The 27,675-nt window shown below is 45.8% G+C and overlaps 2 protein-coding genes across 3 annotated transcripts in view; one reads left to right on the forward strand and one right to left on the reverse strand.

Moving 5' to 3' along the window:
* ATP6V0A1 (ATPase H+ transporting V0 subunit a1) overlaps window positions 1–27,675 on the forward strand; it is a 360,020-nt gene that overhangs the window by 76,477 nt on the left and 255,868 nt on the right. The gene's annotated exons all lie outside the window — the stretch shown is intronic.
* The window catches only part of STAT5B (signal transducer and activator of transcription 5B), an 88,915-nt gene that overhangs the window by 59,557 nt on the left and 1,683 nt on the right, over window positions 1–27,675 (reverse strand). Inside the window, exon 1 of one of the 2 annotated variants that reach the window (XM_050762618.1) lies at window positions 17,624–17,841. The exons of the other annotated variant lie outside the window; for it this stretch is intronic. The gene's annotated coding sequence lies outside the window, so the exon portion shown is untranslated. Of the gene's footprint in view, window positions 1–17,623; window positions 17,842–27,675 lie in introns of those variants that run through there. 2 annotated transcript variants of the gene reach the window in all.

Raw genomic sequence — 27,675 nt, forward strand, 5'->3', positions numbered from 1 at the left:
GAGAGGTCCTCTGAAAGCAGGAGCTCCAAGGACGTGGGTAATGCTTCAGTCATGCAAGGGTGCAGCAGTTTTCAAACAAGAGGGTGCATCTATGGATGTCTGGCTGTGTCTTGGGGGTGGCGGTCTGGTAAGAAGCTTTAAGGGCATCACTTTCTTTGGGTAAGAGATACTTATGTGCTGGGCACGGTGGCTCACACCTGTAATCCTAGCAGTTTGGAAGGCCGAGGTGGGTGGATCACCTGAGGTCAGGAGTTTGAGACCAGCCTGGCCAACAGAGTGAAACCCTATATCTACTAAAAATACAAAAATTAGCTGGGCATGGTGGCGGGCACCTGTAATCCCAGCTACTTGGGAGGCTGAGGCAGGAGAATCACTTGAACCTGGTGAGGGAGGCTGTGATGAGCCAAGATCATGCCACTTTACTTGGCAAAAGAGTGAGATTCTGTCTCCAAAAAAAAAAAAAAAGAGAGAGAGAGACACTTTTGTTCCCTACAGAGCAGTGGCTTCACTTCCCACAGGGCAAGAGACCCTATTTGTTTTGCTTTAAGTTCCAGGATACATGTGCAGGATGTGCAGATTTGTTACACAGGTAAACATGTGCCATGGTGGTTTGCTACACCAAGCGACCCTATTTGTATTTGTTGATTGTAAGCCAGATGTTATAAAACAGGAGACAGCCTATATTTCATTTCCCTTCGTTAGAAGGCCTATAACCACACTGTCTATTATGGTAGCCTCTAGCAGCATGTGCTACCTAAGCACTTGAAATGCAGCTAGTGTGAGTGGGGAACTGAATTGCAAATTTCATCTCATTTTAATTAACTTAAATGTAAACCTGGAAACTGGTGTTCAATTCAATACTTGGAAAACCTTTCAGTATGTTTGGAACACCCTGAGTATGTGAATCTCAATCAACTAAAAGTTTTATGAAATCTGAACACAGTTCTTGCATTTCTGGTGGAAATTTGGTGGCTAAATTGAGAGATTTTATAAGTGTAAGACACATCAGATTTTGAAGCATTCATACAAAAAAAGGAACGTAAAATATCTCTGTGTTTTTGTGGTTTTTTGGTTGTTTTTTTTTGTTTGTTTGTTTGTTTGTTTGTTTTGAGACAGGGTCTCACTCTGTTTCCCAGGCTGGAATACAGTGGCACAAACATGACTCACTGCAGCCTTAACCTCCTCAGCTCAAGTGATCCTCCCACCTTGGCCTCCCAAGTAGCTGGGACTACAGGTGCACATCACCATGCCCCGCTTTTTTTTTTTTTTTTTTTGTGCTAGAGACTGGATCTCACTATGTTGCCCAGGCTGGTCTCGAACTCGGGGACTCAAGTGATCCTCCTGCCTTGGCTCCCCAAACTGGTCCAAAATACCTCATTGATCAACAATTTTTATATTGATCACATGTTGAAATGACAATTTTTATATATTAAGTATATTGTTAAAATTAATTTTATGTTTATTTTTACTTTTTATTGTGATACAGACTAAGAAAATTACAATCGGAGCTCACATTATATTTGTATTGAACAGTGCTGGTCTATAACATAAATATTCTACATACTCTGCACAATTCTTGCTTAGTTTCCTAGTTCTAGTTTGTAAGTCTCACTTTTTTTTTTTTTGAGACGGAGTCTCATTCTGTTGCTGAGGCTGGAGTGCAGTGGTGCAATCTCAGCTTACTGCAACCTCTGCCTCCTGTGTTCAAGTGATTCTTCTGCCTCGGCCTCCTGAATAGCTAAGACTACAGACATATGCCGCCACGCCTGGCTAATTTTTGTATTTTTAGTAGAGACAGGATTTCACCAAGTGGGCCAGGCTGGTCTCGACCTCCTGACTCAAGTGGTCTGTCCACCTCGGCCTCCCAAAGTGCTAGGATTACAGGCGTAACCCACCATGTATGGCCAGAAAACATAATTTTGAATTAAATGACATTATCACGTTTTTAGGAAGCAGAGGAGGTAAGAGGTGATAAGCAAAAAAGAACCAAAAAGAAGAGAATGATTTATTTATGTAGGCATATTGAACAATATATGTTTATAGTTTTATCTTTAATACAGAAAAACACTTATTAACTTCCTGCATTTTAATTAACTACTTTATGGATTTAGGTTTTAAAAGCACTAAAAAGTACTATGTGATTTTTAAAAATGTTTCGGTATTCCCCAAACTGGCTTAAAATAAAATTCTGTTATAGCAATTTCACTATAATAAATTACAAGGCACAATGCAAGTTAAGATAGATCTTTTATTTTTTATATTTATTTATTTATTTATTTATTTTATTTATTTTTTGAGACAGAGTGTTGCTCTGTTGCCCAGGTTGGAGTGCAGTGGCCTGATCTTGGCTCACTGCAAGCTCTGCCTCCCGGGTTCACGCCATTCTCCTGCCTCAGCCTCCTGCCTCAGCCTCCCAAGTAGCCGGGACTACAGGCGCCTGCCACCATGCCCGGCTAATTTTTTGCATTTTTATTAGAGACAGGGTTTCTTTTTTTTTTTTTTTTTTTTTTGAGACAGAGTCTCGCTGTGTCTCCCAGGCTGGAGTGCAGTGGTGCGATCTCGGCTCACTGCAAGCTCCGCCTCCCGGGTTCACGCCATTCTCCCGCCTCAGCCTCCCAAGTAGCTGAGACTACAGGCGCCTGCCACCACGCCCGGCTAGTTTTTTGTATTTTTAGTAGAGACGGGGTTTCACCAGGTTAGCCAGGATGGTCTCAATCTCCTGACCTCATGATCCGCCCGCCTCAGCCTCCCAAAGTGCTGGGATTACAGGCATGAGCCACCGTGCCCGGCCTATTTATTTATTTTTGAGACAGGGTCTCACTCTGTCATCCAGGCTAGAGTGCAGCGGTGCAATCTCAGCTCACTGTAACCTCTGCCTCCTGGGCTCAAGTCATCCTCCCACCTCAGGCTCCCCAGTAGCTGGGACTACAGGCACGCACCAACACGTCCAGCTAATTTTTGTATTTTTATAGAGATGAGGTTTCACCATGTTGCCCAGGCTACTTTTGAACCCCTGGGCTCAAACAATCAGCCCACCTCAGCCTTCCCAAGTGCTGGGATTAAAGGCATAGGCCACCATGCCCAGCCAGATATTTTTTTAATATAAAAATAAAGATGGGATCTCATTATGTTGTCCAGGCTAGTCTCGAACTCCTGGCCTCAAGCAATCCTTCCCCCTCGGCCTCCCAAAGTGCTAGGATTACAGGTGTGAGCCATCTCACCTGGCCTAAAATAGATTTTTACTTATATTTTACATGAAATAAGTAAGTCTACTGGGCTCAAAAATGTCTATTTTTAAGGTTGTAATTTCATTTAAATTCTCTTAAAATATCAACTCATAATTTACTTTCATTCCTCTTCTTTAAACTCCGTAAAGTGTTAAAATTCTTTTATTTTTATTTTGAGACAGGGTCTTTCTCTGTCACCCAGGCTACAGTACAGAGGAGCAATCACAGCTCAGTGCAGCCTCCACCTCCCAGGCTCAAGCAGTCCTCTGACCTCAGCCTCCTGAGTAGCTGGACTATAGGCGTACACCAGCATCCCGTGCTAATATTTTTCTTGTTTGTAGAGATGAGGTTTTGCTATGTTGTCCATACAGGAAAATTCTTTTAAACACTAATTCTAGTTACAAAGAAACTATTTAATGTAAATTTAATTAAGGCAGAACATAAATCTCTGGTATTAGCAATGACTTATACCCAAGAGAAAATATCTTTCACTAGAGATTTCCTTTACCAGATATTCCCAAATGAGTACCATAATAAACATTTAGAGAATTCATTAAGTGTGACTAATGGAGTTATAAGAAAAATAAATTCATAGCCTAGCAGCCTTCATAGGTACCACGATGAAGGGGAAAAGCCAATGCAGAAAATATATTGAAATAATACAAAGTTCAAGGTTAAAACAAACTCGACCATTTTTTTCAAAACATCTTCAATATGAAATGAATAGCTTAGCAGAGCATCTATATATATATAAAACCAAAAACAACATTTTTTTTTTTTTTTTTTGAGACGGAGTCTCGCTGTGTCCCCCAGGCTGGAGTGCAGTGGCTCAATCTCGGCTCACTGCAAGCTCCGCCCCCCGGGTTCACGCCATTCTCCTGCCTCAGCCTCCTGAGTAGCTGGGACTACAGGCGCCCACTACCACGCCCGGCTAATTTTTTGTATTTTTAGTAGAGACGGGGTTTCACCGTGGTCTCGATCTCCTGACCTTGTGATCCGCCCGCCTCGGCCTCCCAAAGTGCTAGGATTACAGGCGTGAGCCACCGCGCCCGGCTTTTTTTTTTTTTTTTTTTTTTTTTTTTTGAGACGGAGTCTTGCTCTGTCACCCAGGCTGGAGTGCAGTGGCCGGATCTCAGCTCACTGCAAGCTCCTCCTCTCGGGTTCACGCCATTCTCCTGCCTCAGCCTCCCGAGTAGCTGGGACTACAGGCACCCGCCACTTCGCCCGGCTAGTTTTTTGTATTTTTTAGTAGAGACGGGGTTTCACCGTATTAGCCAGGATGGTCTCGATCTCCTGACCTCATGATCCGCCCGTCTCGGCCTCCCAAAGTGCTGGGATTACAGGCTTGAGCCACCGCGCCCGGCCTTTTTTTTTTTTTTAAAGAGAGACAGGGTTGCCCAAGCTTGGGAGTACAGTGGCACCATTATAGCTCACTGCAGCCTCCACTTCCCAGGTTCAAGCAATCCTTTAGTCTCCCTAACAATTTATTATAAAACAATAGAATTCTCCATACACTTCTGTGTAAAAATATACAGGCTACCACCAAGCATAGGAAATAACACAGTCCTGAATTTCAAATCATTTTAACTCTAAAAATGTTAAATGAAATTATGATGATTTTAATATAATTCGACAAAAGATGTCAAAGAACAGGATACTACACCAAATAATTAACAAAAACACAAACTCCTTTTTCTGCTTCTAAAAAGAAAACACTGAAAACAAAAAACAAATTCTACATTCTAAGACAAATCAACACACACAGTCATTTTAAAGATAACCTTTTTTTCCTGATTACAAAAGGATTCCCTGTATTACCATCTGGTCTTTTGTTTTGTTTGTTGTTTTTGAGACAAGGTCTCGCTCTGTCACCCAGGATGAATGCACTGGCTCCATCACAGCTCACTGTAGCCTCGAACTCCCAGGCTCAGCTGATCCTCCTACCTCATTTTCCCAAGTAGCTGAGACCACAGGCATGTGCCACCACGCCCAGCTAACTTTTAAATTTTCTGTAGAGATAGGGTCTTGCTATGTTGCCCAAGCTGATCTTGAACTCCTGGACTCAAGTGATCCTCCCACCTCAGCCCCCCAAAGTGCTGGAAATATAGGCATGAGCCACTGTGCCCAGCCATAATCTGTTTATTATAGAAAAATGGAGGCCGGGCGCGGTGGCTCAAGCCTGTAATCCCAGCACTTTGGGAGGCCGAGGCGGGTGGATCACGAGGTCAGGAGATCGAGACCATCCCTGGCTAATATGGTGAAACTCCGTCTCTACTAAAAATACAAAAAACTAGCCGGGCGTGGTGGCGGGCGCCTGTAGTCCCAGCTACTCGGAGGCTGAGGCAGGAGAATGGCGTGAACCCAGGAGGCGGAGCTTGCAGTGAGCCGAGATCGCGCCACTGCACCCCAGCCTGGGCGACACAGCGAGACTCCGTCTCAAAAAAAAAAAAAAAAAAAGAAAAATGGAAAGATACTACAAAGCACGTGCATGTGCGCACACACAGGGAACTCCACGACCCGACCCGGAAGAAATCTTTTTTCAGCACCTGTTCTTTTTTCCAGGCACAACTGTATATGATTGTTTGTAATTTCATTTTTAGTAATACACAGTGAATTCTGTGTAGGTCATTAAATATTGGTTTATAACATAATTTAAATAGCTGGACAGTATTCCATTGGATAGCTATACACAGGTGTAATAAATGATTTACTTTATTAAACCTCTAATGGAAACAGCAAGATTTTTCCAATTTATTGCTATTTTCAGATTTGTCCTTTTTTTTTTTTTTTTTTTTGAGACGGAGTCTTGCTCTGTCGCCCAGGCTGGAGTGCAGTGGCCGGATCTCGGCTCACTGCAAGCTCCGCCTCCCGGGTTCACACCATTCTCCTGCCTCAGCCTCCCAAGTAGCTGGGACTATAGGTGCCCGCCACCTCGCCCGGCTAGTTTTTTTTTTTTTTTTTTTTGTATTTTTTAGTAGAGACGGGGTTTCACCGGGTTAGCCAGGATGGTTTCGATCTCCTGACCTCGTCATCCACCCGTCTCGGCCTCCCAAAGTGCTGGGATTACAGGCTTGAGCCACCGCGCCCGGCCTAAGATTTGTCCTTTTGTACAAATCTTTAAACGTATTTCAGATGTCCTAGAATGAAATTCATCTAAATGAAACTGCTAAGTCAAAGGGTATGTACTTTTTTTTTTTGAGACGGAGTTTCACTCTGTCACCAGGCTGGAGTGCAGTGATGCGATCTCGGCTCACTGCAACCTCTGACTCCCTCAACCTCTGACAACCTCAGGCTCCCGAGTAGCTGGGATTACAGGCACGCGCCACCATGCCCAGCTAATTTTTGTATTTTTAGGAGAGATGGGGTTTCACCATGTTGGCCAGGATAGTCTTGAACTCCTGACCTCGTGATCTGCCTGCCTCAGCTTCCCAAAGTGGTGGGAATACAGGCGTGAGCTCCCATGCCCGGCCTGAGTATGCACTCTTAAGACTCTCAATACATGTATCAAACTGCCCTCCAAAAAGAGCACCAATTTACATTTCAACCAATGAGCATGAAAGTATCACATTCCCAAGCAACACTGCCCTTATTTTTCAATATTTTTAGTCTTCATAAATCTGTTAACTGAAAAAACTTGTCATTTTTATTTGCATTTCTTGATTTCTAGTATGGGCGAATACTGTTTCACATGATTATTGGCTATCTGTAGTTTTTCTTTTGTTCATTTTCTATTACTACTTATATAGATTACTTATATATTACAAATATTTACCCACAATGCTTTGTCATATATGTTAGAAATATTTTTCTTATTTTGTCACTTAGCTTTGGTTTCTGGCATTTTTTGGCATAAAGAAGTTTTAAATATTTATGTATACATATAAAAAGATGTATGTATATCTATAAGAAGATATATCTTCTTTTATTATTTATTAAAGCCACTTATATCCTGTTCAAATTTACCAACAAAGCTGGAATGTAATGTTAAGTTCTGTGCAAACTAGACCTCTTCATATTTGGGTAACAAAAATTCAAAACTAGCCAGGCTCACTGGCTCACACCTGCAGTCCCATCTACTCTGGAGGCTGAGGTGGGAGGATCACTTGAGCTCAGGACTTTGAGACCAGCCTGGGCAACATAGTGAGACCCCACTCTTTAAAAAATAATAATAATAAATTAAAATAATAAATAAAATTCAAAACCATACATTTTGAGAATATCACATTTTGGACAAAATTTTAAATGTGTGTCTAAAGTAATAAGTTTTCTTATTTAAGGACCCATTCCTGGCACACTTCACTCATCCTGGGCAACAGAGCAAGACACTATCTTAAAAAAGAAAAAAAAGAACTCATTCCCTTAAAATTATATGCTTTTTGGCCCGGTGCAGTGACTCATTCCTGTAATCCCAATACTGTGGGAGGTTGAGGTGGAGGTGGGAGGGATCTCCTGGGAGACACAGCAAGACCCCTGTCTCTTTTTTTTTTTTTTAATTATATGCATTTTTCTGGTACTGCAAAGTCAAGGGATGTTGCTTCATCACCAACTCAGCATGTGAATTGTAGCCATGCCACTCAGGAAGCCAAATATTTTCTATTTTGTTTTGATACCTTCAACATGAGGAGAAAGGCCAATCTCTTCATACATTAAAATGAAATTAGTATTTTTAGTTGACATCTGAACTCACAGCAAGATGACCCCATTTGTAAAACATGACTACACTCAGGGTTTCCATATATGTAGTCAGGTACCACATAATGACGTTTCAGTCAATGACAGACCACATATATGACTGTGGTCCCAAAAGATAATAAAATGTAGCTGAAAAATTCCTATCCTCTAGTGACGCTGTAGCCATCATAATGTTGTAATGCAACGCATGACTCACGTTTGTGGCAATGCTGGTGTAAACAAACCCACTGCACTGCCAGTCATGTGAAAGTCTAGCACATACAATTACATGCAGTACATAATACTTGATAATGATAATAAATGCCTATGTTACTGGTTTATGTATTTTCTATACTTTTTATCATTATTTTAGAGTGTACTCCTTCTACTTACTAAAACAAAAAAGTTAACTGTACAACAGCCTCAGGCAGGTCCTCAGGAGGCATTGTTATCATAGGAGATGACAGCTCCATATGTGTTACTGCCCCTGAAGACCTTTCAGTGGAACAAGATGTGGAGGTGCAAGACAGTGATACCGATGACCCTGACCCTGTGCAGGCCTAAACTAATGTGTGTGTTTATGTCTTCACTTCTAAGAAAAAGTTTGTGAGGTTTTGAAAAATTAAAATTTGTTTAAAAAGAGATAAAGAATAAAAACATAAACAAAGAAAATACTGTTGTACAGCCGTACATGTTTATGTGTTAAGCTAAGTGTTATCACAAAAGAATTTAAAAGTATAAAAAAGCAAAGAGTTGGCCGGGCGCGGTGGCTCAAGCCTGTAATCCCAGCACTTTGGGAGGCCGAGGCGGGCGGATCACGAGGTCAGGAGATGGAGACCATCCTGGCTAACACGGTGAAACCCCGTCTCCACTAAAAATACAAAAAGAAATTAGCCAGGTGTGGTGGCGGGCACCTGTAGTCCCAGCTACTCTGGAGGCTGAGGCAGGAGAATGCTGTGAACCCGAGAGGCGGAACTTGCAGTGAGCCGAGATCGCACCACTGCACTCCTGCCTGGGCAACAGAGCGAGACTCCATCTCAAAAAAAAAAGTAAACAGCTGGCCGGGCACGGTGGCTCACATCTATAATCCAAGCACTTTGGGAGGTCGAGGTGGGTGGATCACCTGAGGTCAGAAGCGCCACTGCACTCCAGCCTGTGCGACAAGAGCAAGACTCCATCTCAAAAAAAAAAAAAAAAAAAGTAAAAAGTGTACAAAGTAAAAGTATTACAGTAGGCTAAGGTTAATTTATTATTGAAGAAAGAAACAATTTTCAAGATACATTTAGTGTAGCCTAACCAGACATATTTTTAAAATGTACAGTAATGTACAGTAATGTCCTAGGCCTTCACATTCACTCACCATTCACCCACTGAGTTGCCCAGAGCAACTTCCAGTCCTGCAAGCTCTGTTTCTGGTAAGTACCCTATACAGATGTACCATTTTTTATCCTTTATGCCATGTTTTTACTGTACTTTTTCTATATTTAGATATGTTTAGATACACAAATACTTACCCTTGTGTTACAATTGCCTACAGTACTCAATACAGTAACATGTTATATGGGTTTGTAGTCTAGGAGCAATAGGCTTTATCATACAGCCTAGGTGTGGAGTAGGGTTTACCATCTAGGTTTGTGTAAGTACACTCTATTATGGCACCACAATGACAAAATCACCTAATGCATTTCTTAGAACTTTGTCACCATGTATCATTAAGTGACACACGACTATAGTTATATAACAATAACCAAAGGAAAATACAAAAAGAGGGACTATTTACATGGTATCCTTACATATTAAACCTTCCATACCTTTTGGGATAAGAATCTAGTATCCAGTTCTCACTACACATAGCTTTCCCTCACTTTCTATCAGAAATGAGATAGGAGTCTCACCTTTCTGGCATCAGAAACAGATCACAAATCCTGAAAACAAATTCACAGGGTAAACTGTTTCATTTTTAAAGAGCTGTAGATTTCTGTAGATCTCTAATTTGCTACTTTTCCTAAATCTAAAAGATGGCCAAAAGATTTTTAGAAACACTAAACAAAAAAAAAAGAATTAGCATTATTTCTAACAGAACATTTTACCTATTTAAATATACTGTAGAATGAATGCTATATTACAAAACTGATGAACCAATTTTTAGTACTTTAACAGATTAAATGTTCAGGTGTCTTTTTATACCGGCTACAATGACATGTATTAATGTAGCTTAACATTTAGCCCAGGTTAGATTTTTTCAAAATCCCACTCCTCCAAAAACAGTGACTTGCCACCAGCTATAGGTGAAATTATTTATTTTATTTATTTTTTTGAGATGGAGTCTTGCTCTGTCTCCCAGGCTGGAGAGCAGTAGCGCGATCTCAGCTCACTGTAACCTCTGCCTCCTGGGTTCAAGTGATTCTTCTGCCTCAGCCTCCTGAGTAGCTGGGATTACAGGCGTGCGCCACCACACCCGGCTAATTTTTGTATTTTTAGTAGATATGGGGTTTCACTATGTTGGCCAGGCTGGTTTCCAACTCCTGACCTCAAGTAATCCGCCCACCTTGGCCTCCCAAAGTGTCAGGATTACAGGCGTGAGCCACTGGGCCCGACCTAGGCTCTGAATTTTAGACAACAAAAAATAGTTTTTCACAAACTTTTTAACTTACTCTCACCTAAAGGCTGGAAAACCCCAGTGAAGGCTTTTAAAACTCATCAGACACAGAAAAAAAGAAACAGCTTTAATTGTAGGATCTCACTGACACAAACATAAGGAAATTCTGAGTTATAGATACCTCACATTAAGCTTTTTCCACTGACATTGTAACTTCTGTCAACATTCAAAGAAAATTCAACCTTGGTCAAAGGTGACAGTTGACAATCCTGGAAGCTAACATCCTCTGTTTATTTGAACAAGTTTATACTCTCTGCACAGCGAACTGAAGTTCTTCTTGTCTGTGACTTGATCTCCCCAAGTTAAAGCACTACACTTTAGGGTTGTGAATTCTGTCTCCAAGACTTAACTTCACAATCCACTCCCAAGGAAAAGTGCTGAGAGAAAGTAACCATCATAAATGGAAAAAAAAAAAAAAAATTCTGAGACTATTTTCTAATGGCCTTTGCAGAGCTCTAAACATAAAATAGTTCAGTTGTCTTAAAAATTAGCCCAAATAGGCCGGGCGCAGTGACTCACACCTGTAATCCCAGCACTTTGGAAGGCCGAGGCAGGAGGATCTGAGGTCAGGAGTTCAAGACCAGCCTGGCCAACATGGCAAAACCCTGTCTCTACTAAAAATACAAAGATTATCTGGGCATGGTGGCACACGCCTGTAGTCCTAGCTACTTGGGAGGCTGAGGCAGGAGAATCTCTTGAACCCAGGAGACAGAGGTTGTCCAGCCTGGGTGACAAAGCGAGGCTCCATCTCAAAACATAATAATAATAAAAAATTACCCCAAATAAGTAAAATTCTTAAATCTATCTCAGAAATCATGACTAATAGCTCTAAAAAGCTTTAATGCAACAAGAATCGGACCAGAAATCCCCTCAAAATAAAGTTGTAAATAAAATGAGTAGGATTGTTGAGTTCTCAGTACAGATGTGTATGTCAACACAAACCCACTACACTGGCACAAATGATCCTTTTGTTTGTAAACAGAGGCCAAGGAGACAGCTTATAGCTCTTCTTCTATGATGTATACGGTAATGCTAGGGGAAGAAGAACGAAAGACAACCTATAATAAAAATTAAGACTTTCTCTGCTTTAATATAATTTCCACCAGAATTATATACCTTAATTGGAAAAATATTTATCACCATCTTCATCAACATTAAAAAAATCCTAAACATATAAAAATATTTTCTATTCAAAAACCAACAAGACTCCATTTGGGAACACAAAGAAATATAAGCCTCAAAGAAACAAAATGCCTTATAACAAAGCGGCAGTGGCCGGCTCGCCTTTGCTGTACACTAGGTTAGGGATGCAGCCTCTGGAATCAGCCCTGCCAAGACCAGTAATGTGACCTTGGACAAATTACTTAATTCTCTGTGGCCATTTCTTCATCTTCCATCTGGGAATAATACCCACTCCTCTGAGAATCACGAGTTAACACACGGCCAGAACCGAAAACGATGTCTGCCCAGCACACTGCCAGTGGACGGTAAGCATTAAGTAATATTTTTATTATTTTCATACTTGAAGGCATTGGAACATTTTCTCAAACTCTGGGTTTTGAACATAATTTGAAGGAGTTGTTCATTGTCTGCTCACCTCTTGAAAGATGGCATCATAATGATTAGATACATAATCAGAATATTTTCCCAGGTGAGCCGTGGTACGCAGAGCTCTAGCCCAGAATGATGAATACTTATTTTTAATACAAATCATGGATGTGGCTGTTACTGGCAACTTCGGCCTGATTTCCCATATGCAAAGAAATCCCCTACCAGGGGAAAACAAGCAATGTTAGAAAGTTGTTGGGTTTGTCCTGTTATCATTACAGGGTAAAGCCAAATTCACATTTAGTAGCCCGATGGGCATTAAAAGTATTAGTCACCAAATTAATCCCAACAAATAACAATAATTGATTGGCTCACTGATGTATTTCCCCTTGTCTTCCCCAACCTTTCTCTAACTAGTCAGAAAGGAAAGTTTTCATATTTTCTGAGAATCTCATTACTGCTCTCAAACCATGCTCTGTATCTTAGTATAATTTAAAAAATGAGTCAGCACAAGCACCTCAAAAAACTAGCATAGAATACGAAGCTATTTCTCTTCATAATAGAAAGGTGCAAAAATTTTTAAAAAGGTTATTCAGGGTACTAAAGGTAATAGAAGAATACATGAAGAGTGAATGTTGTAGTAGATTTTGCAAGCTAGCTTCCAAAAGCAGGTAGAAAAAGATGAATGTTCCTTATTAATCAATACAAGTATTCATCATCTCAATGGTGTCATCCATGTGAAAATGGACATAGTTATTAAGAATAAACCTAAAGAAGAAACTATCTTGTATGTGACAAATTATAACTTCTCCTTTCTTGAATATTGGGGCAGCAGGGGAATAGGAAGTCAAGATACTCCAAGTATTAACTTCATTTGCAAATTGAATTCTACATAATTATGCACCATGCTAATGCAATACTGTTTTTAGTAATGTGATCCAAATGAAAATTTAGAAGAGGTAAACTCCCCCTGAACTGCAAACACATCTGAATGTCAATTCAATTAGGAGTCTATTCAGTCATTACACTTCTTAGAATAAAGCGAGTTAAAGGCCAGGAAAAGAACACTTGCTTTAATCACTGAAACAATCTACACATATTTCTCAAGGTTCCACTTAACTCATCCTGCAACATTTATATTAAAAGTGACCTACCATGGCTGGGCGTGGTGGCTCAAGCCTGTAATCCCAGCACTTTGGGAGGCCGAGACGGGCGGATCACGAGGTCAGGAAATCGAGACCATCCTGGCTAACACGGTGAAACCCCGTCTCTACTAAAAAATACAAAAAACTAGCCAGGCGAGGTGGCGGGCACCTGTAGTCCCAGCTACTCGGGAGGCTGAGGCAGGAGAATGGCGTAAACCCAGGAGGCGGAGCTTGCAGTGAGCTGAGATCTGGCCACTGTACTCCAGCCTGGGCAACAGAGCGAGACTCCATCTCAAAAAAAAAAAAAAAAAAAAAAGTGACCTACCACATAAGTTATCCAGGAGAGTCAGGGAAGAGTTTTAAGGCTGAAGGTGATTCCTCCTCGGCTCTACTACCATACCCTAAATTTCGCCTCGTTCTTAACTCTTTTCCATGACACTGTGTATGGCTTTTAGGCGAGTCCAGAAAAATGGCTATCATTACTACTTAATATAAACCATGGGGTTCTGTATCATGTAAACCCAGGGCAACTCCTCTTTTAAGCACCGACATTCAAGGCTCTACATAACATGTTTCAACTCTATCTTAGTGCTGTACATTTTCCAAGTACCTGCGAGGAAACAGATAGCAGCACCTCCATTTTTCTGTTAATTGTGCTTTTGTTGCTGTTCTAAGGCTGTTAAACTTTAAAGAGAGTTGGGAAAAGACAAGAACATCTTGCCTTCCCGATTGGGTATTCAGGCTTCACTCAGTAAAGCTGTCATGAAGTAGCGCAAAGGGTCAGAGACAAACCACATGGCATCTGATGTTTGTCTGTATAAGTTTAAAATAAAAATGTGACACTACAAGAAGGTTAACATGTGGACCTAATTTTGAAAATACAAACAGGAAGCACCCCCACCCCAATATTACCATTTAAAAAAAAGGAAACCAAACCTCAAAGATACCTTCCAAGGAAGTGAAGGGTGTGACCCAAACTAACAAAAGTAATAAATCGTCATTTCAACTCTGAAACCATCAAAAGTGAGGGTCTCATTCAACCAACTAAAAATCTAACACCTGTAAATTACTCTTCTCTTTTGATTAGTAAAAACGGCATAGATTTAGACGTGCAAAATCTTCTCCAAACTGACATAGGCTTTTCAGTAGCAGAGGATCATCATTAATAAAACACCCAATGTCAAGATTTTACTTCAAATAAGGCCACTATAATTAAGAGTGAATACAGTTTTAAAAAATGTTTATCACTCTGATGCTTACAACTTAAATTTGAGTACAAAAACTGTCTGATCAATGGAAACTAGATTGTTAAGTTTGACTTTCTTATTCCCAGAAACAAGCATAAAACTGTTGTTTTTCCAACATTGCAGGGGAAAAAAAACACTTCTGATTTTAGAAGAGTTCTATTCACAAAGCGCAGAATTAAAAACGTTTTCTTCCTTTAAATACCACACGTTTGAGGACAGCAATAGTGTGGAGCTAACTTTGAAGCATTATTTTTATTAAGTTGCACAGTTAAAGTATTTTGATACTTTGATACGTCATAGTATCAAAATAAAAGGATATTCTTCTGAAGAGTCCAGTAACCTGGAATTGCCAGATAGCTTTTTAAAAGAATAAGTTTCAAATTATCAGAAAAATCATACAAACTAGGGTTATTTTGCTTCCTTTTGTAGGAATAATGCAGTAATCTACACTCTTAACAGAAAGGGAAAAAATGTGTCACAGATAGAATGTCCAGAAATCTGTGAATAACTTTATGAGATACAGACATGTTTGTAGGGCACGAAAATAGTTAGTCTTCCTTCGATTCCACCTGTAACCTGCATCTAATCTTGAGCATGTTATTTACCTATCTATAACGTCTTCCTTTTACCATAAGACTACTACTGTGTCACCTACCTACATAACAACAAGCCAAATAAACCACAACAAATGGATTCATAATATATAAGCCTAACAAAAATTACAGACAATCTGAATACTAACAATACTATGATGTGAAAAAACTCGACTTAAGTATCAAAAAGTAATAAGCGGCAACTTTAGTCTTGATGTGGCTTTTACATATGTAAATGACATAAAAACAATCAAGAGAGGAAGAAAATGGAGATGAGATGAAAAGTCAGAGCAGGATAGGAAGTGTTGACCAAAATATTTATGTTGTAACACTCCAAACGATGATAGCACATTTTTCTCCTACTATCATACATACTAGGAAGTACACACCTTAAATTTCTTAACACAATCCATATTAACAACCTGTGGGCAAAAAAAATGCAAGCACTGAAAAGGTGAGAACTGATGAGAAGGTGGGATAGTTTATTTAGTTGGGTATACAGCAAAGATTTTGTGCAGAGTTTAGCTTCAAGTTATGCAATAACCAAACTGCTGGTGATAGAAATCAACTTTTTTTTTTCTGATGGTTTGCTTTACAACAACAAAAAAAATCTCCATTCCTTCCCTGTGTCTCAATCCGGAGCTTGAAATTTCATCTTCCAGAGGCTACAGTAGCAAACAAGTCATCTCCTAGATAACACACTTACCTGACCCAAGGCGTGGTGTTGTTTGAATTAAATGTAACAGATAACATAAATTGTCACATAGGAAGTTTTTCTTTAAATCTACAGCCCCTTCTCTCATTTAGCCCTGTCCATTCCAACAACTATGATCTTCCATGAGATGGAAACTGGTACCCAAATGAATAAACAAAACAACCCGAAGCCTTAAAATAAAATCAATCAATAAGATTCTCCTCATTTGAAATGATCAGAACCACTCCAATATTTACAGTGTCACAAAATGAAATTTTAAAACAAGAAAGGCACACTCAATAAAATACATCCTCACGTAGGAACTGACAGGCAATGAACATAACGCAATATAACATAAGCAAATGGACAATAACAGAATGTTGGGGAGAGAGGCACAGTTCTATTACCTTAATTGAACGATAACAAAATTATCTGAAATAATGTAGACCCAACAGCTGAAAGCTTATTATGGCCCAGGCAGCTATCCAACAGCTTTGGAAACCTAAGATCCAAGCAGATCATAAACACCACTTGAAGACTGAAAAAAATGACATAAGCCCAAGCATGATATTCGGTGTCACGCTGGCCCTTTCAAAGGGCATTCCCTGAGGACACTGCAGAGAAAATGTATGGAATTGTATCTAGGCAAAGATCTATATACTGCATGGTGCTTTGGGACGAGCACGAATCTCAGTCCTTGAAGTTTCCTGGATACTCAACAAACAGCCATGTCACCCGAGCAGGTCACTTACTCCACCTATCTGGGCCTCAGTTTCCTCATTTGTACAATACAAGAATGTGGCATCATCGCTGGGTTCCTTTCCAGCTCTAACATTCTTTGACCCACTTTTGGCACCATTTATTTGATACAAGCTATGGCGGGATCACAGGGACCAAGAAGAAAAGAACTGACTCTGGCTCTTTGGGAAAGAGAGAATCGGTATCTCTTTTAGCCTTTAAAATTCTTGTGGTTTTCATTAATCCCGTCTTCCTAAAAGCTGGCACTTGTTTTTCTTCTTTGCCTTTTCCATCACTGCTGGCTACAAGTGTTTGCAACCGCCTCTTGCTCCGTGTGAGTTCTTTCCTCTTTGATCACCCCGACCATCTTGCCAGATTCCTTTAGCCTCAGACCAGCTTTTGTGATACAACAACTCCCCTTCCGACTCTCCATATCTACCGCCGACACCAGGAGCACTTTTAACCCTTTATTCCTGACTAGAAAGAAAAAGCACACTGCATCCCACGGCCACACGAACGAGCCCAGGCCTGGCGGGTCCTGATGTGGGATCCCGCCCCCCAGAGTCTTATCGAAACGTTCGTATTTGTTGTCTTGACTCCTTATAAGGCCCTGTTTCTTGAAGCTTTGCTAATACCCCCCACCGCACCAAGCAACCCCGCAGGCTCATCCCATCCCCGGAGTCCCGGGCACCTCTTTTGAAAAAAAGAAGTTAAAGCAAGGAAGACGGCTGGGGCTATTCGGAATTGCAACGTGAAAGTGTGAGGCGGCTGACAGCAGCCCCCTGAGCTCCTAGGAGGTCGGCGCGGGGTCCCCACACACCCACTCGGACACACGCGCACGCAGCCTTTAAAGCGCACGCCCCCCAACGCGCCGCGGCGTTCGCACGTCCCCCTCGCGCGCCCCGCATTGCCCCCAGGCTCCCCGGCAGCCAGCCCGGACCCCCTCTCCCCGCGCGCGCCCCTCGCCCAGCGCGCAGCCACCGCGGCCCGGGAGCGATGGCGGCGGCGCGGCCCTGACGGGTGGCTGAGCGGCTGGAGAGCGGGCCCCGCCCGGGCTGGCTCCCCCGGCCCCGGGCCCCGGGCTCGCCCCGCAGCGCCTACCTCGCTCGGCCCCTCGGGCGCCCGCGGCTGCTCCGGCCCCGCTGTCTGGCTTGCCCGCCCCGCCCGCTCGCTCGCTCCCTCCCTCGGCCGGGCCGCCGCGCGTAGTCGCCTGCGCTGGGTCCCCGCCCGGGGTGACGGCTCCGGCCGCCGACTCTCCTCCCGCCGGGGCCCGCGGGGGCGCGCGCGCCACTCGCGCGCGGAGGCCCGGGTACGCGCGCCGCTGGCAGCCCGGAGCGCGCCCGGCTTCCTGGTTCCGCCCGGCGCGCGCTCGCCAGCCCTCGGTTGCTCTTGGTCTCTCGCGCCCCCTCTGCGGCCGCTCCTGAGGGACCCGGACCCCCTCGGCGCACCCGAGGTGGCGGCGCGCTCGGCGGGGCGGTGCCGGCGCCGCGCACACCCCCTTTCTGCGACGGTGGGGTGTCTTCCCGGCTCGGCTCCCTAGCCGACCCCGCACCGCAAGCACATGCTGCTTTGTTTGGGTTGAGTCGACCACCACTGGCAGGGCTAGGGCGCACTATCGTGGTCGTGTTGATTGGCCCCCTCCGCGGCCCGCCCACCTCCCTCCCTGGGAGCCCAGGCCCGCGTTCCGGGTCCCCTCCCTCCCAGGCCGAGGTCAGAAGTCCACAGCGGCCCCGATCAATAATTATCCTGGGTTTGCCCCCGGGAGAGCGTCTCAGCCAGGGCTCCTGCCGCCTGCATGGGCACGGCAGGAGTTCACATTCACTCAGGCCGAATGCACCTGTCAGTGTTCCAGGGTGAACCTACAGGGTACGGGGCGCCTGGGGCCGGTTCCCTTCCTGGGGAAATCTGGCTGGCTCCCACCAGTCAGAGCTGCGGGAGGGACTGCTCTCTCTAGAGAAGAAAGAATAAACAGGGTCACCTGTAGGATCCAGGGGAAGGGGGTCCCCAGATCCTTTCCAGGTGCTGGGTAAGGGGTTGTGGTGTGTGGGAAGCCAGCCTGAGTCACCCACTGTCCTCCCCTCTGCTTCGTCTCTCTCCCGGAGCTGGCCAGCGGTTTCCCTGGCAACCCTCCAAGGACTAGCACTAAAGCAAGACATAGGAAAGCTCCAGAAGCCCAGCTGCATGGGCCAAAAGAGAGAGAAGGACCCCTCCTGGCCCCACTCAGACGCACACAGCTCCCCTGTATGTATGCAAAATGTTCATGTCCAGAGATGGCCCAGAGTTGCAAGTTCTCCCATAGTCCTCCCTGGGCAGCTCTTTCCAGCGGCTTTTTCTTCACCTCCAGAATGACACCAACGACAAAGGTCTCCAGCTGGTCAAAAAACCCTTGTCCCCTACCCAGGCCACTGCTCCAGTCCCACACTCTGGGCCAACACCTGGCACAGTGCTTTGCACAGAGTAGGTTCAGGGAGCTTGGAGGCCGGAGAAGGAAGCAGGAAGCAGGATGGATGGGCCAACTAACCCCTAGCTCTCTGGCAACCTCCCTGACAGTCACTGCCCATGCATGATGTTTTGACACTCAGGCGCTCCATGTTCTCCGTATTTCTTTTTTCTTTCCTTTTCTTTCTTTTTTTGAGACGGAGTCGCTCTCTGTTGCCCAAGGCTGGAGTGCAATGGTGAGGTCTCAGCTCACGGCAACCTCCGCCTCCCAAGTTCAAGTGATTCTCCTGCCTCAGCCTCCTGAGTAGCTAGGATTACAGGCGCATGCCACCACATCCGGCTAATTTTTGTATTTTTTTAGGGGTTTCACCATGTTGGCCAGGCTGGTCTTGAACTCCTGACCTTGTGATCTGCCCGCCTCAGCTTCCCAAAGTGCTGGGATTACAGGCGTCAGCCTCCGCACCTGGCGCATGTTTCTCTTTCTTGTGAGCTTTCATCCCTGCACCATGCTGTTCCCTCTGCCTGGAATGTCCTGCCTTCTTGATGCCTGCAATTCCGTGACATTTGCTTCAGGCAGCATGACCTCCCTCCTTGTTTCCCACTGCGTTGTTCATGCCTCTATTACAGCGCTTCTTGTGTTGAAGGACAATTTCATGTTTTCATGTTTCTGTCTCTATCCCCAAGGGCAGACACAGTATCTTATTCACTTTTAAATCCCCCTACTCATGTTCAAGCCCAGAACAGACACTCAATAAATATTTTTGGTACAAATCTTATGCTCTAGGAATGGAAATGGAGGCTACAAGGACTATGCAGTCATTAAGAGTACAGGGTCTAGCCCAGTGTGGTGACACACACCTGTGGTCCCAGCTATTGAGGAGGCTAAGGTGGGAGGATCACTTGAGCCCGGAAGGTCAAGGGTGTGATTATTGTTATTTATTTATTTTTTTGGAGACAGAGTCTCACAAAAAAAGTCTCAGTGTGGTGGCACAATCACAGCTCACCGCAACCTCCTGGACTCAGGAATCCTCCTGCCTCAGCCTCATGAGTAGCTGGGACCACAGATGTGCACCACTACTCCCAGATAATTTTTTTAAATTATTGTAGGCTGGGCGCGGTGGCTCACGCCTATAGTCCCAGCACTTTGGGAGCCCAAGGTCAGGTGTTCAAGACCAGCCTGGCCAATATGGCGAAACCCTGTCTCTACTAAAAATACAAAAATTAGCTGGACGTGGTGGCATGCGTCTGTAGTTCCAGCTACTCAGGAGGCTGAGGCAGGAGAATTGCTGGAACCCGAGAGGCGGAGGTTGCAGTGAGCCGAGATTACGCAACTGCACTCCAGCCTGGGGCGACAGAGTGAGACTCCATCTCAAAAAAAAAAAAAAAAAAAAAAAAAAAAAAGATTTGTAAAGACACGGTCTCACTATATTGCCTGGGCTGTTCCAGAACTCATGGCTCAAGCAGCCGTCCCCCCTCAGCCTCCCAAAGTGCTGGAATTACATTTGTGAGCCACTGTGCCCAGCCTGAAGCTGTAATGAGCCATGATTGTGCCACTGCTCTCCAACCAGGGCGACAGACAGTGTGAGACCTGTCTCAAAAAAAAAAAAAAAAAAGTACAGGTTCTCAAACCAGACTCTGTCAATTCCTTGAGCCAGGTAATCTTGAGTGTGTTTTCCTCTATCTTCTTGTTTGTAATGTGGTGATAGAGATAGTACCTACCTCATCGGGTTGCGAGAAGTAAGTGTTTACTACACGTAAGGTGCTTCCCTGTAAAGCACTATATAGTGGTTAACTATTACTGTGGTGTTTAGTAGCAGCTAAGATGAATACTCCTCTTCCCAAGACCCGCCAAAGTCTAGGACTCAAGCCAGCTGGTTTGTTTAAATGTCCTGAAGGGGACCAGGCGCGGTGGTTCACACCTGTAATCCCAGCACTGTAGGAGGCTAAGGAGGGTGGATCACCTGAGATCAGGAGTTCGAGACCAACCAACATGGAGAAACCGTCTCTACTAAAAATACAAAATTAGCTGGGCATGGTGGTGCCATTACAGGATTACATGCCTGTAATCCGAGCTACTTGGGAGGCTGAGGCAGGAGAATCACTTGAACCTGGGAGACGGAGGTTGCGGTGAGCCAAGATTGCACCATTGCACTCCAGCCTGGGCAATAAGAGCGAAACTCCATCTCAGAGAAAAAAAAAAAAAAAAAAATGTCCTGAAGGGTGGGTGGGAATGCCTCTTGATTCTTCCATCTCTAGGCACATCTCTGACTGATGGTCACCGGCACCAAGCTAGACCTGGCTGAGCTAGACCTGGCTGGGTGTGTGCACAGATGCCAAGGACAGAACGTTCTGGGTGACTACCTCAGCAAAACAGAATGTTGTCATCCTGGGACGGGAAGGCCTGACACCTGCTTCTCTGCTTGACAGTTCTGATGGGGTGAGACCCTCTTCTTCTAGGCCTCGGGAACATATTCCCTTAAGTTGAGGGGACACCAGACTTAAGACATGACAGAAAGAAAGAAATTGAACAGGAAGCTAGGATCCTGAAAGACCCCACAGTCCAACCCAGAGGGAATGACCCAAGGAGGTACCTGGAGATGCAGCAATGTCCACTGGAGGGCCTCATCCCTTAGTGCACTGGCCTGAGCCAGGAGAGAGGCTTGGGGGAAGAGCCTGGGGGTCTAGTCCGCAGCTCTTGTCCATGCATGTCCCTGCTCTCATCCAGGACTGCCCGCAGCCTCCTCCCCTCTCTCTCATGGATGAACACATGGCTGTCAGAGCAGACAGCTCCCCTACTTCACATCTTCCCTCACTCCTGCCTCGGAGATCATGAGGTCATTTTCTGGGAACATCATTGAAGCCACAACCATGATCCCCTGCGGCCAGAAACCAGAGACCTTTGTTATTGTGGCTTCCCTCCTGCATCCCAGGAGTCAGGCTGACCCTGGGCGACCACTGGCCACACAATTGCTAAGAAAGGGCACTGTGGGAACATCCCTTTTTCCCTATGGGGATGAATCCTTTCATAGGGGGATAGGTCAGTACAGGACCCTGGAGCCATGTGGATACGATATAGGACACTCAACAGATAAGAAGGTGGGGCCACCAGATCTCCAAGGCCTCAGAATGGCGTGGCCTCGGTTTGGAACGGGCTCTGCAGTTTTGGAGGGCTCTGTCAGTGCCCCTGCTTACTTCTGCCAGAGAATTGGTGGTGAGAAGTTAGATCTGGTTCTAAATCCCAGCTCTGCTAACTTACTAGCTGTGTGACTTTGGTCTAGGTACTTAATGTCTCTGAAGACCTCAGTTTCCCATCATGTGTAAGTCATAGTGCGGAGGTAAAGTGTAATATCTGTTTTAAATGCACAGAATCCTTCTGTGCATTTAAATGCACAAAAGACCCTAGCAACTGTTGTTGCCCCTCCAGAAAGGCCCTGGGGGACAGGAAAGGGCAGAGACTAACTTTTCACCACATACCCTTTTGAATCTTTTGTTACAAAATACATACCCCATGTGCAGATGCTCCCTATTAAAACGTTAGGAAAATGGACAGTTTTTTTAAAGGAAAAAGGAGAGTATTTGTGAAGGCAACTAAGCACTGTGCCTGGCACTTGATAAAAAAGTATTTTCTGTCTTTCTTTCCCTCAGCCCAATCCCAGCCAGGGTGCTGGGCCAGGAGAGAGCCGGTGCTTTGTCACATGGAGGGGAGGGGAGAGGGCAGGAGCGATGGATGTGCAGATGCATGGAGGACTCGCCACCTGGAGAGTCTCACACACCCGCTCTCAGTCTTGCTCCTGTGTGTCTCACCGATCTGGGCTCCCTTCCAGTCAGAGCTAAAGGCTAAAGGGTTGGCTCTCTGGAAAGGCCAAGGATCCCCGACCCCGCCTCTTGGGACAGGGTCACTGGGCCCTCTCCACCCAGAGTCCTGGGGAGATGCAGCATTATCCAGGGAGGGTGGGGCAGACACAGAGAAGGGAGCAGAGTGCCACTGCAGCCAGTACCTTGCTGGCTTGCTGGGCAGGTTAAGAACTCAAAATTCAGGCCGGGCGCGGTGGCTCAAGCCTGTAATCCCAGCACTTTGGGAGGCCGAGGCGGGTGGATCACGAGGTCAGGAGATCGAGACTATCCTGGCTAACATGGTGAAACCCCGTCTCTACTAAAAATACAAAAAACTAGCCGGGCGTGGTGGCGGGCGCCTGTAGTCCCAGCTACTTGGGAGGCTGAGGTGGGAGAATGGCGGGAACCCGGGAGGCGGAGCTTGCAGTGAGCCGAGATCACGCCACTGCACTCCAGCCTGGGAGACACAGCGAGACTCCGTCTCAAAAAAAAAAAAAAAAAAAAAAAAAAAAAAAAAGAACTCAAAATTCAGCCCAGCACCAGGCAAAGATGAGGCTGCTGCCGCCACTGCGGGTGGAAAAGCAGGTCAGTGGGACCAGAGCAGGCAGAGGCCAGGGCAGCCGGAGGGGAGCCTTCTGGGAACCATGGTGGGGGTGGTCAGTGAACAGGGGGCTGCCCTGAACTGTCAGAGCTCCGGAAGTTCTGTGCTGTTTTAGGGGCCTTCATTAATCCAACAAATATCTATGAAGCCTCTATTGTGGACAAGCAGTGGGACATAGCCCTTTAGGCAGTGTGTTAGGGCCATAAGAAGGGGCCTGTAATACAGGTGGGATTGAAGGGCAGAGGAGAAAACACCCAGCTCTACTGGCCAAGGCCTCTGAGCACCCACAATGCACCAGGCACTGACTCTTTTTTTTTTTTAGACAGAGTCTCACTCTGTCACCCAGGCTGGAGTGCGGTGGTGCGATCTCAGTTCACTGCCACCTCCGCCTCCCAGGTTCAAGTGATTCTTCTGCCTCAGCCTCCCAAGTAGCTGGGATTACAGGCATCTGCCACCACACCTGGCTAATTTTTTTATTTTTAGTAGATACAAGGTTTCACCATGCAGAGTCTGCGCCAGGTTGGTCAGGCTGGCCTCAAATTCCTGACCTCAGGTGATCCACCCGCCTCAGCCTCCCAAAGTGCTAAGATTACAGGCATGAGCCACTGCGCCCGGCCTGTGACTGGGTCTTAACAGAAATCCCGGCAGTGGGTCTTGCTATTTCTTTACAAGTGGAGGACGCTTAGATCCAAGAGGCAGACTCACTCATTCAAGATCCTACAGCAGAGCCAGGGTCTGCACCAGGACCTTATGACTCCAAAGCCTTTGTGTTTTCCTCTAGGCCACACTAACCCTAGGAAAGATGAGGCCAATTTTACCAGGTGGCCAAGGGAGGAATGACATTCCAGGTAGATGGAATGAAAGGGGCTAGTGCTTAGAGTTGAGAGGCCAGTGTAAGGGGAACGGCCTGGCTGAAGCACTTTTTTGAGGCTTGGAGCAAGGAAGATGTGGGTAGATCTGAGACTAAAGAAACGAAGAAACAATGAGAAACAGATTGTACAGAAAGGAATCCCTTCCAGTCATAACAAAGGAAAGTGGCAGTGTACTGGGAGGTGTCGTGGAAGATGCTCAGCCCCCTCGCACACAACCCTCAGAGGGCTTGAGATCGGGTCCTGGGCCGGCCGAGGCACAAAAGATTTCTTGTTGGGCTGTAAGGAGGAGAAACTAGCTCAGCAGGAAGAGAGGCCTGATAGTCATCATGGATGAGGATGAGAAGCCAGGTTTGACCCAGGGCCGTCCAGGACACTGCCAATTCCACTCAGCTGCCTGGCTCTGTGTGCCCTCTCTCGTCTCTCCAGGATCCTGGGCCTGGCCCTGCGATGAGGGGGCTGCAAAGAGTGGGCTCCTCCTGCCCACCTGACTGGCTGGGAAATGTGAACCTGGCACAGACTCTGCATCCTCTTCTCTTTGTCCAGAAAGAAACCGGCCTACAAGCCTCTCCCCCAGGCAGGCAGGCTGGGCAGCTGGGCAGAGGAGGCAGGACTCCCCTCCTACCCACCCTGTCCAGCCCCACACCCTTCCCCTCACGCTATTCCCAGAAACAGAGGACAGTCACTATGCCTCAGGCAGGATGGCCTGTGTTCTCTTGGTGACTTCATTGTAAGGCGACTTCCCTGAAGAGTGGTGGATAGGGGACAGCTGCAGGAACGGGCTTCACCCGAACTCCAGCAGCTCCTTCCCTTCCCCCAAATGTGCAAGAATTCCTCACCCTGTTCATATAAACACACACCCTCCCTAGGTCCTGCTCTGTCTTCATGGACAAGAACAGGGGTGGCATTTCTACAGGGAGGTCCCAGGGCCTGGCCTCAGAGGTGGGGTGTACTCTGAGCATGGGCCCATGGCCCCACTTCTAGAAGCCTTCTCCGGAGGGGCTGGCGTGCAGGTAGACTGTCCAAGCAGAGGCAAGGTGGGGGTGAAGCGGATGTTTAAGTGCTCCAGGGCTTCTCCCCCTCTGCCGCAGGGCAAAGAGATACTTCCTAGAAAGCCTCCAGCTTTCTTGGGAAGGCCGTTCACCCCCACCCCACCTCCCCTCTGGCTCCCATGTAACAGGAACTCTCCTTGAAGAAGGGACTTGGAGCACAGGAAACAAAGGCATCTCTGTACACCTCCCTCCACCCCCAAGGAAGGTCAGGTCAAGGTGACCTCAGTCTGTTCTCCCCAGGGTAGGGGCATGGGCAGACCTGATCGCCAAGGGCAAGGTAGAAAGGGGACCTGGGATAATTCTCTCTTTTTCTTTTTTGAGATGGAGTTTCACTCTTGTTGTCCAGGCTGGAGTGCAATGGCGCAATCTCAGCTAACTGCAACCTCCACCTTCCTGGTTCGAGCGATTCTCTTGCCTCAGCCTCCCAAGTAGCTGGGATTACAGGCATGCGCCACCATGCCCAGCTAATTTTTGGATTTTTAGTACAGAAGGGGTTTCACCATGTTGGCCAGGCTGGTCTTGAACTCCTGACCTCAGGTGATGCACCTGCCTCAGCCTCCCAAAGCGCTGGGACTACAGGCGTGAGCCACCGCGCCTGGCCCTTTGGGATAATTCTCTTAATCCATAAACTCAAACCCACCTTCATGTAAGTATGCACAGAGCACACTGTCCCACTCAATAGAGCAGAGGTGTAGGCTGGGTGAGAATGGAGGTGCTATGCTCCACACCACAGAACAGTGGTGGGCTAGCCCAGCCCAGGGAGGCCTCTTCACTCTCCTGGTGTGTGCCGGGCTTGGGGAACCCTAGAAAGGTTATACTGAGACCCTGCTAACAAGGCCCGGCAACTTGGATCCTGGTGCCATATGTGCACTTACTGGCCAAACAGCTTTGGGCAGGTTTCTTTCATGGACTAATCAAAGGGTGTGATTCTGGCTCTGACTGCCTTCAAGGTTATTGAAAGGATCCATTGAGTTGAAGAGCACAACCATGTTTGTACACAAATGCGCCTCAATGTAGTTCAGGATACGAATATAGTGTGCCAACTGCAGCCTAGGCTGCAGACTATTATTATTCCTAATAAAATATAGGAGGTCTTCTTTTGGAGAATATATTTCTTTTTTTTTTTTTTCTTTTTTCTTTTCTTTTTTTTTGAGATGGAGTCTCACTCTGTTGCCCAAGCTGGAGTGCAGGGGCGCAATCTCAGCTCACTGCAACCTCCGCCTCCCGGGTTCAAGAGATTCTTGTGCCTCGGCCTCCCAAGTAGCTGGGATTACAGGTGCGTGACACCACGCTCAGCTAATTGTTTTATATCTTTAGTAGAGACGAGGTTTCACCATGTTGGTCAGACTGGTCTCAAACTCCTGGCCTCAAGTGATCCTCCCACCTTGGCCTCCCAAAGCGCTGGGATTATAGGAGTGAGCCACTGCACCCAGCCTGGGGAATATATTTCTGTAAGATTTCTAAAATCCTTCCTCACTCCCCATCTAATGCTGTGACTTGGATTTGGGGGTGAAGAGCAATTAGGGGCAAGGAGGCCAGCCTCGGACCCCAGCTCAGTAAGACCCTCGACAGTTTCTGATCTTCCTGAACCCCCATCCCGTGGCCTCAGTTTTCTCCTCCACAGTCTGGTTCCCCAGAACCACCAGGGTACTTTGTGGTGGGAAATCGCAGAGGCCAAACCAGGGGACTGAAAGCAAAAAGAAACCCCAAATTTGACATTTTCAGGTAGTTGTGTTATCTCGAGCCACGACTACAGTCACCTCTTCCCCTAACCCAACTCTGACACCCTTCCCTCTACTCCCTTGGGTGCCCCTTGCCCATCCTGGGAAAGTTCCGCAGCTCCTCCTCCTCCCCACTGCATCTCAAAGGGAGAACAGTCACAAAGAAATGGAGAGAAACTTAGACAGAATCAGAGAACCAGATGGAGACCTAATGAGACAGGGAGAGACACAGAGAGAATAAAAGCCAGAGGAGGGGCTGGGCGCAGTAGCTGATGTCTGTAATCCCAGCACTTTGGGAGGCCGAGGCGGGCGGGTCACCTGAGGTTGGGAGTTCAAGACCAGCCTGACCAACATGGAGATACCCTGCCTCTACTAAAAATACAAAATTAAAAATACAAAATTAGCCAGGAGCGGTGGCATATGCCTGTAATCCCAGCTACTCGGGAGGCTGAGGCAGGAGAATCACTTGAACCTGGGAGGCTGAGGTTGCTGTGAGCCGAGATCGAGCCATTGCACTCCAGCCTGGGCAACAAGAGTAAAACTCTATCTCAAAAAAAAAAAAAAAAAATTGCCAGAGGGGGAAATATGCAATGAAAGACACAGATATTTGGGGCCTTATAGTCAGAGACCAAATGAG

This window comes from Macaca thibetana, chromosome 16 (genome assembly GCF_024542745.1).
Source record: "Macaca thibetana thibetana isolate TM-01 chromosome 16, ASM2454274v1, whole genome shotgun sequence".
Lineage (NCBI taxonomy): Eukaryota > Metazoa > Chordata > Mammalia > Primates > Cercopithecidae > Macaca > Macaca thibetana.